Source organism: Xiphophorus maculatus, chromosome 20, assembly GCF_002775205.1.
Source record: "Xiphophorus maculatus strain JP 163 A chromosome 20, X_maculatus-5.0-male, whole genome shotgun sequence".
Lineage (NCBI taxonomy): Eukaryota > Metazoa > Chordata > Actinopteri > Cyprinodontiformes > Poeciliidae > Xiphophorus > Xiphophorus maculatus.
Window position 1 is genome coordinate 6,498,231 of NC_036462.1, and position 15,594 is coordinate 6,513,824.

General features: G+C 40.4%; 1 protein-coding gene across 1 annotated transcript in view; it reads right to left on the bottom strand.

Annotated features, from left to right (window-relative positions):
* Positions 1-15,594, bottom strand: part of cenpp (centromere protein P) — a 93,537-nt gene that overhangs the window by 55,475 nt on the left and 22,468 nt on the right. The window lies entirely within an intron of this gene.

The following is a 15,594-nucleotide window of genomic DNA, read 5'->3' on the forward strand; positions in this document are numbered from 1 at the left end:
ATTAATTTTAACGCAAATAAGTCATTTTATGTTAAAAAAATTCCATTCCTGCCAGAGTTTTAGCATTTTGAATTACAGTTTTAGTCAGAAGAGATCATTTACCACAAAGAAGAATTACAAGCAGACTGAGTTCCCCATAGATCGCTGCTTTAAATCCCCAGCTGTGGTGCCAGTTTGTTGGGTCTCCAAAATACTTTTCTCTGTCAACTGATCCCTTGACTATTCATCAGAAGATAAAATATGAGAAATATTCTCTTCAATAAAATCAAATTTAAGTTTGGGGATTTTGGCCTTGTATTCTGGCCAGTTTTAAGTTAGACATTAAAACTCAAGTTTGGCAGCCCAAACCAAATTAAGGCTGCCTTGTGTTCGCTTTTTGCCCTCAAAATGTTTATACATTTCTTAACTGCAAAGATAGAAAAGAGCAGAAAAATAATGAGATGTAAGCCTGAATATAGGTGAAAACTAAAAGTTGTAAAAGTGATGACGTATAAAAGCGAACTTTTCAGAAGCGAACTTCTGAAGATCAGCTTTAAAAGTATGAAGAAATGAAGGCTGGGTTTGGGTTTTTATACACATCGCACTAATCCCTTACATTGTTGTCTGGAAGGATCAGGAATGTTGCATTATTGTATTTTTTCACAAGGGGGCAGCAGTGGAAAACTGTAGGAACAGCACTGAAGCTCAAACAGTTATCAACACGATGCTTAGAGAGTTCGATTCGTTTCCATGGTGATTCTAGCGGCTCCTTTAGCTCTGCTTTGGTCTCCACTGAGATTTGGAGAAAAACTGTCAGCCAATGTTTTCCTGCCTGAAGTCAGAAAAGGTATGGATGATTTAATGAGTGTCAAAGGTCACAGCTTTGAAAGGGGGGAACTCCTGGGCTCCTTACTCTCTCTCTGCAAGCAGTAACTCTTCATGGTGAAACACACCTGGGACTGTTGGAGGTGAAAACCTGAGAGTTTTCTTTGACTCCTGGTTTCTCCAGGAAGCCAACACCTGTCTGAACCAAGGCAGAGCTGCAGTTCCAATATCCCAGCGTTGAGCTGTGTTGCTGTTCCACTGGTTTCTGGCGGTTTAAATGACGACTGGGTGAAGGGGGGGGAGCAGCCTCACTCTGTCTGTCTCCAGGAAACATATGGAAAAGATCTGCTGCTTGGCCAGGCTTCGTTCTGCCACGTCTCACACTCACTCTTTCTCTCTCTCTCACACACACTCAACTTCAGGATTTTCACTCCTCTTCATATCCTGCTAGTTTCTACATCACTGCCAGATTTCTCCGTCTTCCATCAGGACATGTCTACCTGCTGACCATCTCCAGCTTGCTCTGCTTGCACAACTGTGGCATAATAATCTGTTTTTGTTTAGCTAGTTGCAATCTGCCACTCTGCCAGCAGGTCCCACTAAACCCTTCACAAATGACCTTTAATGCTAAATTCAAATCAGTAATATATCAGAGACAAATAGAATAGAAACTTCCTTTATTGTCCCTCAGCGGGGGAATTAAGGTGAACCAGCAGCGGGTTAGCAACATAAAAAATAACTGTTCTTAAAAGAAATGTGCAACCGAGCAGAAAAAATTAAAAATGTACAAAATATGCATGAATACGTGCATTCACAAAAACAAAACACGCTCTAAATGTCACGCTTTATGAATGTACTGATATGAAAATGTAGCCCAATAATGATGTCCAGTTATTAATATTGCTGTTAGGATGGTTGATAACTGATATTTACCGATATTATTTCCCCATACTTTCAACACCTCACAATCCTGCACTGCATCACTACAACAGTCACATGACCAAACCTATACCACATGACAGTCAATCACAAACAGCAACAATATGGAAATAAACATCGTATTAGTCCAGTTTTACTTATTGGACCGATCCCAATATGTCAAAGTATCGGCCACAAGAAGGCAACCAGCATCTATATGGAGCTTTTCAGTGCTGAACAATTGTTTTAGAAAGATCTTTTTAAAAATCAACTTTGGTGTTTTCCAAACAGGAATATTATCCAAGATCAACTAGGATCAATGAGACCAAGAGCTGAGCTTTTCTACAGCCACGGCAGAAAGAAGAACCAGCATTAATCCCTACTTGAACTTCTGTCAGTATTTTCTATTAGTATTACTTTCTTCCTTACATAATACTTGAAAGCAGAAGTTGGTTTTGATTCTGACTGTATTTGAAAGCTAAAACCCAAACAATATGGGTTCAGAGGGCAAACAAGAAGGACTCTGAGGCTTTCACTGACGTTGACTGTAAGCAAAAATGTCAATAACTGGAAACAATGATGACTGTTTGCAGACATCAAACTCAAATGTCTTGAGCAGAAGAAAAAGAAGAAGTTTTAACAGATGCTTCTGAGAAAAACAAATTGGGGAGCTGAGTGTCTTTTTTATTTTTTTGCTCCACAAGTCCAAAAAGAAAAACCCGTCCTCAGCACATCTACACTTTTTTTAAAGGTTTTGAAGTCTGTTCTGCTTCAGCCAAAAAACCCAAACAGCTAATGAGCAGAGTCTCTGCAGACGGCTGCAGATGCTTTCAGAGGAACCCGGCGCTCCAGGATGCCAAGATCACGGCAAAGAACGCTCAAAAGTTGGAGAAAATTGGACATTTAGGCTTTGAGAACTCCGTCAGCACACAGTTACTGTCCAACAAAATCTGAAACATAGACCACCAGCTCACCCAGAAACGGGCCAAGGCTTAATGAGGCCAGTGAAATTAAAATGTTTACAGGCGAGGACTGAGAGGCCTGTTTGTTCTTGTGAGACAATCTCAGCCTGATGTTTTCTGCAGGGAAAAGATTGACATGAAAAATGAGCAACAAGGCCAACAGGCCAACGGCTGTCTGGCTGGAGTGGAAAAACCGGCCTTATGACGGCCGTGTGGGAGAGACTGGGCTGCAACTAAAAAAAGTCTGTGGGAGCAACAAGGTTTAAATACAGAAGATAATTCTGTAAAATACATTTGAATAAGACAGATATCCCCATTTATCATTATCCACGTTGCCAGATTTTCCTGTTTGTTTTAGAGTTTTCCATTGGTGCTCCAGGTTTTTCCACCAAAAGATGAATTCTCATCGTGTCTGAGGCTGAGCTGCAGATGGAAGAAATGAAAGAGGTTCAAAACCCGATTTAACCTCCTTCTGTAAGGAGTTTGCATGATATCAACCTTCTCAGGTGTTCTTGTTCTGGTCCGCTCTGAATCCCCAGAACCGAAACTAAACATGAAGAAGCAGCATTCAATTTCTATGCACCACAAATCTAGAACAGATCCAGAAAACTGCAAAACAGTTGAAACACTGACTTCCTTCAAAAACCCACCTGGTTTTTTGTCTAGACAAAAAACCCACCTGATTAGAGTTACTTTTGAACCATAATAAATGAAACATTGATCAATATACTTGACGTCCATTGATGATTTTAATGATAGAACCAGACAAAATGTAATGTTTATTACTAGTTTCTCAATTGATGACTGTATGTTGTTTTTATGACTTTTTATTTTTGTATTTTTATATTGTAAAGTACTTTTGAACTGCCTTTTTGTTGAAATGTGCTAAATAAATAAACTTGACGGATTGATTGATTGATTGATTGATTGATTGATTGATTGATTGATTGAAAAGGCAACCAGAAAACACGAGAAACAGAAAAACCAAAGAAAGTGACAATTCTGCTGCAATGTTCATTTTTCTGTTATCTTTGTGATGCAGAGTTAGGCTGTGCATAGACGTTCATTATTGTTTAATTTTTATTCCGGTATTCTAATTTTCTGCTTTTTCTGAGGTCAGTCAAACTGAGAGGAAAAGGTCAACAGGAGAAATGGATCATCTCTTCTTATCCTTTCCATGGTTTTCTGTCCCTCCAGGCCTCTTCTAATTTCATTACTTGGACAGCAAACTTGGGAACAGGTTTATCTTTAATCACTGAATGTTTAAAAATTCATAAAGTGTTTTTTTTTTCTGACCAAACAATCCCAGAAAAGATTACTTTGAGCTTTAAATGGATGACAGTCAGGATTTCTGCAATTCTTTACAGATTATGCAGTATTTAGCTCATTTTATTACCAATTTGAATATCTGGGTCTTAAATCAGTTTGCAGTGTATAACTTCCAGAGCCAGTGAATATAGCTGAAATGAGAGAAACAGACAGAATATGGAGACAGAGGGTCAGAGCCAGAGTCCCAGACTCACTGTTATTGAAGCCAGTAGTGATGCTGAAGCCAGAACTTTTGAAGAGCGCTCCAATAAAAAGAGATTTTATCCAGATGGAGCCCACTGCTGAGAGGACAGTTGTGTTCTCCTCATCACAATTAGCGCTAAAGGAAACACTCAAGACCACAATGTCCTATTAAACAGACATAATTACATTAACATGGGAACTTCCCAGAATCCCCCAGCCTCCAAAGAGTCGACGTTAACCACATAAAATAACATCTCAGCTGAGCTGGAGCGTTGAGGAGAGGGAACGCAAACAGTGCGGACTACTGTACCACCTGACACAGCCTTGATTGATGGGCTCATAATTAAATAGACTGGATAAATAAATGTTCCCAATAACTTCTGATTCTGGAGTCAGGATGACCGGGGTATCGACTCAGATCACAAACCGTCGATTTATTTCAGTGCTTCTCAGAGCCAGAGCTTTCCATTTACCAACAGTACGATAATTTTCCTCATGTATGCAGGTAACGTGATGTTAAAGAGAAACTAAAGTCTCAGGAATTATTTGAGAGCAATTCGTCATGAGGAACCTGCAGAATGATGTTTCAGAAGTTACGTAAACCACACCGAGAGTTAGAGGCGGCTTTAGACCAACATTAGAACTGACCTGGCTGTCATTCACTTACAGAACCAGAACCAGCGTTACTTGCCAACATCATGTGCACAAACAAGAAATTTCACTTTGAAACCACACGATCGCAGCATGCAGACATCAAGTGGAGGAAATAAAAAAATCAATATGTACATCTATGTGCATTTAAGATGGAGGAAGTAATAGGAAAATGTGAGCCAAAATAAAAGCCACTGTAATGGCCGATATTAACCAATATTATATACATATTTCGATACCCATGTGCCCAAAGGGGAACAAACGACAGCATGGCCTACATTGCTTCTCTGCTTCAGCTAAACTCCCCACAATCCTTTGCTGCATCACTGTCACATGACCAATCTCTACCCCTTTTCCTCCAGACAACAACACAAATGACAACAAGATGGAAGTAAACGATTGTAAACATCGGTCCAGTTTTACTGATCGGACTGAGACAGTTGTTGAGATGTTTAAATTGACTCAGAGAACATGTCTGAAAAGCATCTTCCCGTTCACATGCCATAAGTGTTACCGTAAAAGTTTTTGAAGAGTGTGTGAGGGCCGTCATTGGTCTTTGATTATGCCGCAGCCAACATCTGTGCCTCAGTGCAAATGGTGCGTGAAGGCTTCTCTAGTATATGGAGCACATTTTGTTTTGCTAATCTTGTTTTCCAGCAGAATATCTGACTCCTCAACATCTGTACCTGAGATGTGCTACCCTTACTCTTTACCCCATCACTGGGTGTGACCAGATGAAGATGAGGTTATGGCTCCTAACCAGGACTCACTACCAGGATAATTTCTGCCTTCAGCCTCCATAAAGACAACATGCAGCAGCTGACCAAGCCTCCATGTGAAACATGAATCCAGGTTGCTGGAAAGAGGCAACGGCCAGAGTGAAAACAAAAGTCTAGGAGAAGAAGTGCCTTCTTTCAGGCCGTGAAGCAGTGAAGGCAAGAGTATGATGTTGGTTTCACAAAAACAGAACTGTGTTTCTGTAGAATTAAACTGGTTTCTGCGGCAGGTTGGGCGCCACTATTTTTTAAAGTCTGTTTATACAAGAAAAAAGCCTAACCCAGAATTTTATTGTCTTTGTTGGTTATAAAGAACCAAAACAAGCAACTAAAATGAAAACAGCCATTTGATTAAGATACTCACACTCATGATCTTGACTCCATATTTTGCAAGCCTGACAACCCCCCAAGTTGGTCTAAGAATGCATCCTACTGATCCAACAGTTTAGTGCCGGGATGGCTATAAACTGAATCACTTTCAGACATTTAGAAATCAACAGTGAAAATAAAGGCTGATTGTGAATTATTGTCCAGACTGAAGAAAAAGAACATTTTTGGGTTCATCGGTTCTGAAGTTGCTGTCTGGGAAAAAGAAAATGTTTGGAATGCCGGGATAACAGGTCCAGTAGTCACCAGAGTACCATACCAACGCAAACTGGAACCCAGTCAACCAGTAATCCTCCCCACATGTTTCAGACTGGTTTGGTCCAAAACATTGTGTCCCAGTTGACAGTTTAATTGGAGCGGCTCTGTTGTCCAGTACTCACAAAGAAAGTCTGCTGACAAAAAATCAAGACAAGAAAAAGGAAAATCTGTCTTACTTACAACTAGTTCCAATAGGTTTTTGGTTCTGGTCCAGTCTACTTACAACTACCAGCATTTAAAGCTCTGTCCTCTGCTCTTCAGGCAGAGCTGTGAGTTTAACCACTGTATACAATACTAATATTAGAGAGGTTTCTGTTATTGTTTTAGAACTACATGTAACTCAGTCCACTGAAGAGCTGTTAAAATAACCAATTTCTCAATATAACAGATATATATATTCCTTTATTTAACCAGGTAAACCCCGTTGAGATCTAGATCTCATTTTCAAGAGGGACCTGAGCAAATAATTTGCAAAACATAGCAACCTGGTTACACGATAAAAACAATTAATACATATGCACAAGTATAAAACAATCAAAACAATTTAAAAACAGATACTTTAAAAAAGGTCATTCACGCAGGCTGTGAATGACCTGAGTGGGCAACTACAGATTATTGACTGCACCCAAATAGAACCCACTAACTTTAAAAATAAAAAAGTACATACAGTATATGTTTATAGACAAGGCTGCACTTGTCTATAAGCGAGTGATCTCCAAGTTGTAACGTAAAATATTTACATAGAATTTAAAAAAAAACTTTTATGGGAGTGTCAGAATTGAACAGGCTCAGGTTGCTCCTGCCGTGTGGCTGGACACACAAACCGACCGAACCTGTTGGACTTTTATCGGCTCGTGTCGTGTGTGGTCACAGAAGTTTGGAAAATCGGCCGACAATCCTTAAATCGTGCCATGTGAACCAGACCTAAAACTCACAAGCTCTACTCCTTTCATCTCGTCTCAACCACTGCCCTAACGCTCTCTGACTCTGGTTGCTATGGTAACGTTTACATATCCCTTCAAAATAAGATACAGATGCGCCACAAAAACAAACATTTTACTTTCGTGAAAATTTTAATTACGATAACGACTAATGGGAGCCCTGAGCTTATTTCTCTGCAACGAGACGGTTCCATCTGGGAGAGATGAGGTGGGCTCAATGTTGGCGCGCAAGACGCAACCGAGAGGATCCGATCATCCTCCAGACTCAAATAATACATAAAATGGAAATATTTAATTATTTCTTGTGCGGCCTGGTACCAATTGGTCCACGGGCCGGTACCGGTCTACGGCCCGGGGTTGGGGACCACTGTGGTAGGGTATGGTATGGTACTAACTAGTGTGGTATGGAGTGGTATGGTGTGGTCTGGTACTAAATGCCGTAATATGGCATGGAATGGCATAGTGTGGTATGGTATGGTACTAACTGGTATGGTATGGTGTGGTATAATGTGTTGTGGTACGGTCTGGTATGGTATGTTATGGTATGATGTGTTATGATGTGTTATGGTGTGGTCTGGTACTAACTGGTATGGTATGGTATGGTATGGTATGGTATGGTATGGTATGGTATGGAATGGTATAATGTGTTGTGGTATGGTCTGGTGTGGTTGTATGGTCTGGTACTATATGGTGTGTTATGTATTTCCAGGTAAAGGAGAAGTAACATCTTTGTTTAGAACAATATTTATGGTGTGTGAGAATATAAGAGTAAAAATGAAAGACCCATAGCGCAAGAAGTTTATGTTAAGGTTGGACAGAGTGCAAATAAGGCTAAAATGTTATTGCCTTTGCTCACTATTGGTAAGTGTGGTAGCACCTAAGTGGGGATATTAAAAGAACTCTTGTTATTACAAGACCAGTTTGAGAACTATCTAAACTTTATGTGACCTCACACGAGGTCTGCACTAAAACTGAATTCTGGAGAGCTGGATCTAAAGCTTTGGTATAAAGCTTGGCCAGTAATTACTAGAGTCATTATGCTAACTACATCCTTTACATGAGTACCAGGAGAAGTGTTTAACCTCAGTCATAAATATGATTGTTAGCCTACATTAAACATCCAGGTTTAGGCCTTAAACGTACACAGCAGCAATAACATGGGCAGGAATTCTCACGACTGGAAAACCCTCACATGTAGGGGGCCAAGAGGGACTGACAGTAAATCTCATGCTGGGATAAGAGTTTCCAGGCTCTGAGAAGCATGAAAATCTCTTTACTGTAAACTTTGAGCAGCTTTACAGGAGCATAGGAGATCCTGATAAATTCACAACACAACCCAGACTAAAACTCCTGGTTAAACAAAACAAAGTATATACAGCTGAGTTAAATAAAATCTGAGCAAAAACGCTACAGAAAAACCCTGGCAGAATTGAAAAACAGAAACAAAAAAATCCAATAATATTGAAATCAGGACCAGACAATGGCTCACTGTCATATCAAACTGACTGAGAGGTAAAATCAGTTGAAAGCCGCTAACAGACATTTAATCTTAACAGAAATCTATCAGTCTTCTCACACAGAGAGCAGCATGTGAATCATGATAAAGCTGTATGTCCAACGGCAAACTTGAAATCCCGGCCTTCCTCCTCGTGCATCCCAAACATCTGCTTTGCATCTTGCCATAACAGCAGGGCTCCTGCGGTCCAACACGGCATATCTACATGAAGCCAAGACTTCATGGCAATATGGTGCAAATCAAGCACACACTGTTAAAGTAACGACCTACGAAGAAATCAGCTTCATTACTTCTTTCCTTAAGATTCATGAAAAAACATATAATGTGGAAAAACCATTAAAAACAAAACGGTTCTATTTAAAATGAGAAATCCCAGGAAAAGACAAAAATGCTGAAGAAATTAAATCCTAACCTGTTGTTTGTAAAACTAAAGTGGTGGTCTCCTTCTGGAAGCTGCAGTTGCTCTGTTTCTACCATCAGGCCGTCCTCCGGGACTCAAATTCCAAGGCCGATTTCCAGGGTTTGAACCAAGACTCGGCAGAAGGAAAAGAACTCACTTCTGCGGTAAACTGGTGGACAAAATACCTCTTCTAGCCCAGGAACTCCAAATTCCAAAATATAACAGTAGTAACAACGGACGCTCACAGAAAGTCACCTCAAAGAACTAATTTTATTTAAAACTGTCAAGCAGCATTAAAAGACAACAAAAGACTATGTTTAAAATGCTTTTGCATCTTTCTGGTAGAGCATCTGATGACGGAGCAGTTAAAAAACCACATTTAACAGATTCTTTGGCAAGCTCAAAGAACTCCCATGTTTAGTGCTGGATTGAGTCAAATATTTGGAAACTCAAGAAGTTTTTCATTTTTCATCGCATAACACCACCAGATGGGAACTGATCAGTTGTTGGACTGTGTTCTGAACTCGTAGATTTATGTCGTATTGTGGAATATCGCAACATGGTGTTCAGCTGAAGTATGATGACTCTGGAGATTTGGTGGGCCAAAGAAGACGAGGCATATCTAAAAATTAGTGGTGGGACTTGATTCAAAGTTTTAATCAAGTTAGTTCCTGGGTTTGTAATTAATTAACTGCAAGGAATCGAAAGCTATACATCAACAAAATATGCAACATTTTCAATTCAAAAATCGTTTTTGCTGCTATCTATTTATTAAATAAATAAATAGATATATGGGCTCAACAACAAAGATATTTATAGTTTTTAAACTGGTCATTCAGGTTCTTCAATCATCAGATTTTTGCAAAGTGCTATTAGAAGCAGCTTTGTCATCCATCGCTGTTGTTAGCAGATGTCCCTTGCGCATCAAATTTACAAGCGTCCCAGAAACATGTAAATACAATAATTCTAGGGCCAGTAAAAACTTCTCCAGCAGAGAAACAGTATCTCAAAGCCATACTGAAAAAATTGGAACAAACCCAGAAAGGACATGATAGAAGCTGGGAGATGTTTAATTTGAAATCTGTTCCTTGGTAAGTTTCCTGTTGGTGTCAACACAACTGACTTATTGTTAGTGACAAACAGCAAATCCCCAATAAAACCTTAACAAATCTCCAGAAAAGCTGGAGATCAGGAGCAGTTTGAAGGATTATAGGGAAGTCGGGCTGTTTGGATCGAAAACAAGAGGAAACGAAGCAAGGTCAGAACTTTTTAAGCCACTGGGTGTATTCACTTGCAGACTTGCTAAAGTAATGCAAACCATTGCTAAGATGTTGCACCTGCAGAAAATTATGGTACAAATATAATGTTGTTAAAAAGTCTTTGCACCCACCACTTGCTTTCTGGCCCACAAGCTAAACCCAAGCCTGACTGCTGCCAAACTAGCCTGGCTGTTGCATTCCTACAAAACAACTCCATCTGGGTTTTTTCCCCATTAAGCTGGATTTCTCAAGATGAAATTCATCTGGGCCATCAGCAAACAGAAGGGGGAATTGTGAACAATGATGCCAAGTTCCGTGCTGCCTTTGGTTGTAGTTTCAGTCTGTGTTGGCCACTTCCAATAGCAATTAAAGTCAGAGCAAGACTGGGCAAAGATATCATTTGACTCGGCACTCTCTTCGCAGTGAGGGTTGGTTGCTTACAGTGGACATAATTCCCAGGCAGCTTCATAGCATAGGCTCCTTCATGGTCGTGCTGGCTCATTACATTCATCATGGCCAAACATTAGTGATTGGGTAATATCAAATCCAGTCATTTCAAACTTCAGCAGAGATGAAAGAAATCACCAAAACATGATCTGATCTAAAGAAAACTAAGAACAGAGGACAAAAAGAATCGGTGATATCTATTAGTCTGGAAAGTGAACAACAATGAGACACAAGTGGAGAAGACATTCAACCTTTCCAGGAGAGGCCCACTTACCAATATGAAGAGGTCATCAACAAATTTTTACCCCTTTGGGCTCAAACAAGTATTTTTGAATTTGAAACCATCCAGGAGGACCAAGAAGAACCCAGAACAACATCTAAAGCTTTGCAGGCCTCACTGCCTCAGATAAAGTCAGGGATCATTATTCAAAAGAGACATAAATGTCCTTCATGGGAGATTTCCTAGACCAGAATCACTGCTGACCCAAAAGAACACAAAAACCCATCTTATATTTACCATAAAACCTCTCTAAGACCTTAGGAAGTATTCTGGAAAGGCAAAAGTGGAACTTTTTGCCAAACCATAAAGCTTTGACGTACACACTCAACAGCTGTTTTATTAGATCCACCCAGTTAGTAAACCAGAAACTTGCTAGTGCTTCAGATTCAACAAAGTTTTGTTACAGACTGACATGATCATCGCATAGTTTCTGCAGATTTGTTGGCATGTAGAGGAACTTATGTTCCACCACATGCAACATAAAGGTTCTCTGTTGGACTGAGACCTGTTGGCTGTGGAGAGCAATGGAGTCAAGAGAACTCATTGTCGTGTTCAATAAACTAGTTTGAGATAAGCTGAGTTTTGTGAGCATTATCCTGCTGGGAAAGAGCCATCATAAAACGAGTTCACTGTCGCCAGAAAGGGATGGGTCAGTGATAAGATTCAGGCTGTGGTGTTTAGATGATGCTCAGCTGGTATCAAGTGGCCCAAAGTGTACCAAGATATTATCCCCCACACCACAACACCATGATACAAGGCAGGATGGATCCATGCTTCATGTTGTTTACAACAAGTTCTGACACAACCTTCTTCATGCCGCAGACTCATCAACATTCCAACCAGAATCATTTGATATGGAGAAATGTCGATTAAATCCAATATGAGATTCTGCAAACCATGACTGTGACAAGTACTCTCCTCTGACGTCAACAAGGTATTTACATTCACTCAGCTACTGCTCACTGGATATCTGTCCCTTGTTAGTCCGATCTCAGTAAACCAGAGAGAAGGTTGAGAGCCAGAGACCAGCAGTTCCTGTTCAAAAGGTGTACCTTATAAAGTGTTTAGTGGTTATGCTTGTCCATTTATAATGAATAAAAATTTATTAATGCACAGGGTGGATTGAATAATTCACTATTTGCAAACTTTTTATAAAGTCAGTTTGTATCCAGTAAAAATCAGTTTATTGTTTCTGTGCTAGTCCCAGATGCCCAGCGGTGGCAGCAGCTGTAGTCCCACAGAATCCTATTTGACTCTTCTATGTTTGCTTCATTTATGCCTCGTTTTGAGTGAGAGGTACGGGTCGGTCCGGCTCGGTACCCTGTTTTATGGTCCGTCGTTTTCAGGAGAGGTTTCCACCTCCAGCTGGAGTCTCACTGGGCAGGCGAGTGACATTTTTGAGTCGTGTGACACCATTAGCTCCGCTCTAACCAGACCTTACCATTGTCCTATGGATCTACAACTGAAGGGTGCCCAGGAATGGTGGTTCTATGGGCCACTTTTACAATGGAAACAGACAAATAGCATAACAACCTGTGGAAACGAGGCTTGGAAGCTGTGGAACCTGCAGTAGCTGCTTCGTGTTAACATTAAATTCCCAACAAGTCTCTGAGCTGCAATAAAAACCCCCAGTGTTTGGTCTGCAGCTGCTGGCAGCAAGTCAGAGCAACGGGGTGGCTCTGCCACAACCAAAACACACACTTTTCATCACCGTGTTAATACATCATGTCAGTTTTCATCCCTGCTCAATCCCGTCCAGGTGGTCCAGTGTTCTGCTGTGACCTGGGGTATGACTGTCATTGCTTATCACTCTCCTCCACCTGCTCACAGTCACACTGACCGCAACAGAGCAAATGAGCCAGAAAAGCATTTTCCAGTCAGAACTGGGGTCTTCGTACCATTGATCTGCATCAAAGATAAACTGGAGATTTGGAGCATTTAGTCTATATAGTACCAGAACTTCAAACAGGTTGGTTTTATCTGTGCTTTGGACTCAAGAAGTTGTTATTCTTGGATCCTTTTCTCCATCTGGACCAAACTGACAGAACTACTTTAAAGTCGCATTAAGCTGAATAGATGAAGATGAGATAAAAAAAATAACTTCTAGAATCATTAACATACAGATCACTTTGATTGTTTTCATAACTGGAAGCTTCATTTGAAGCTTCTCCAAACCTGGACCATCTTTTTCGTTTCTATTAGAGGAACAATCAAGAACACTTAAATCCATAAATCTAAAGCTGTTGTGTGGTTGACAGCAGATTATTTCCTATATTGCAGAGTGCAAAGGAAGCTGAAGCTTCAGCAGTCGGATAAACACTTGCAGGCGCTTCAGGCTGCACATCTGCATGTATTTAGAAACTAAACGGACTCCTGCTCCTCCTGTTGCCGCGCTGCTGTTTGGAACGGACCACTTGAAACCTGACCTCTGGCTGCTTCTATGGTGACTCAGTTTCAAGTCGTTGGGTTGAACATAATGCTAGCAGCTATAAAAATTAGCCTTCTCATATCTTATCCGCATCTGATGTCAGATAAACAAACAATGGATGGATATTCAACCTTGGGCCAGTTGTTCTCTGATGAACTAAGTAATGAAACAAACTGATCTCTTAATTATAAATGTGGCTTCAAACAACCACAAAAACAATGTTAAAATGGTTATTTAAAAAAAATTATCACATTTTGCTTAAAATCTGACGTATGGTCTGAAGAGATGTGGTGAGTTTTTCATTTTCATATTACAAAAGGAGAGTTTTTTAATCTCATTGGAGACTGAAAAGAAGATAGATTTGGTGCTTTGTTATAGATCAAGCATTACAGTAGCAAAGAAAAAGAAGCAAGATATGGATATATCCGCATTAACACATCAGTATTGGTCCAATTAACTGGGTCAATATACCTTCTATTTTCTACAGATCTTTTATTGGCCTCGTTTAAAAACTCTGGCCCTGAAGTGTCTGCTAAAATAATATAATATACTGAAAATCTTTCTATTGTGTTGATAGAGCTCATATGAACATCTGGTGAACTTTGACCCCTCCCTCTCATAGTGAGTGATTTATAACCATATGTGTCCATGTACAAAGTTGTTGTGAGTGGTTTCCCCTTTAAAGCAGCTTTATTGGGGAGTAAAACCCCAGTGAAACAACCCAACAGCCCAAATTTTGCTACAGAAAATCAGTGAGCCTAACAAACACATTCTCCAGCTCCTGCTTCTCTTCCCACACTCATAAAAGTTTAAAGGTGCTCCTAATTGCTAACACACCTGTGACAAAGCACGCTCATGTTGCTGGGATGTTTATATTCTGGCTCCGGTTCTCTTCCTTTCCTACAGACGGCTCAAACGGTCACATGTTTTCTATTTAACTGTTTTTCAGGGGAAGTCTCCTTCTCCTTCTTATGGAGTCTCAACGTACCCACAGAAACCCTGCTGGGAAGACTAACGTCTCCATCTCTTGAGGAACAAGAGATGGAGACAAGTTGTAAAGTTCAAGTTGTACTAAACTTTACAACTTGGCCTGGATGGATGAAGGAACTTCCAGGAATGTTTAGTTTTTATCTTGTTTTATGTCAAGCTGCTGTTTGTTGACATCACTGATTTAAATCGACACATAAATGGAGACGAACAGCTTAGAAACAATGTTCTCACATTCTCCTGGCTAACAATAACTACAGGAAGCTGGTCTCCATCTTCTATCACCAGATAATAAACAGAAGCAGATTTATTAGTTTCCACTAACTGAGCCTCAGGTTCAGAGGTCAGCCCAGCAGTGCACATCATCAGAGTTTGGTTATGGTTCCATTAGATCAGGTGTGTCAAACTCCAGTCCTCAAGGGCCGCTGTCCTGCAACTTTTAGATGTGCCTCTGCTGCACCACCTGAATAGAATAATTAGGTCATTAAGGCTCTGGAGAACTGATCTACACAAGGAGGAGGTAATTAAGCCATTTCATTCCAGTGTTTTGTGTCTGTGGCTCATCTAAAAACTGCAGGACAGCGGCCCTTGAGGACTGGAGTTTGACACCTGTGCATTAGATGGTGTCTCCACTAAGAGGCTGAAGCTAATATGTGATTGGTTGTTTCAGAGCCCTGCCAGCAGCAGGCTCAGCTCCGTCTGCTTGGCTTTATTCTATGTTGGCTGTTTCACCGTATCAAACAAGGTTTTACTAATCGATTTATGGAGGTCCACGGTCACAGTTTACCAGGAAGAAAAAATCCACTGATGCTTCCAACATTTTTACCAAACAAATCAACTCTAGGCTAAGAAGATTAAAATTAAGATTAAAATTAAAGTCTAATATGAACCAAACCTGAAATCTGCAGGCAGAACCACAGTGAACCTTTCTACAACTTTTTCATTCCCAACCAGCGACCATGAGGAAGGAAGCAATAAGGAAACCAAAGCTTCTGCTCCAGGGAAGCTCTGGTTCCAGTCTAGTGAGGTCAGGAGGTTATGGTCCAGGAAGGGAGAAGAGCAGAGCCA